Below are 269 nucleotides of genomic sequence, written 5' to 3'. Positions count from 1 at the left end.
AATTAGCCTCCGAAAAGGCCCGGTGGCTACACAGTATACAAAATACAAAATCGTATAATTTGTACCAATATTCTTTCATAATCTTTCCGCATACGATTGTCATTTGTTTATAAAGGAACTTTCATCTGTTGATGGTGATATAAATATCATTCCGCTAAATAAAGAGCTATATATTTTCATATCAAAGAAAATTTATATATAATAATGATAAAGAGAAAATTGAACTTCGTTTTTTTAGATTCGTTTAGGTTTATGCCATCGAGCTTACA

The sequence above is a fragment of the Rhagoletis pomonella genome, unplaced genomic scaffold (genome assembly GCF_013731165.1).
Source record: "Rhagoletis pomonella isolate Grant_MI unplaced genomic scaffold, Rhpom_1.0 Rhpom_scaffold_00006, whole genome shotgun sequence".
Classification (NCBI taxonomy): Eukaryota; Metazoa; Arthropoda; class Insecta; order Diptera; family Tephritidae; genus Rhagoletis; species Rhagoletis pomonella.
The sequence above is the reverse complement of the archived record's forward strand: the minus strand, read 5'-3'. Positions refer to the sequence as shown.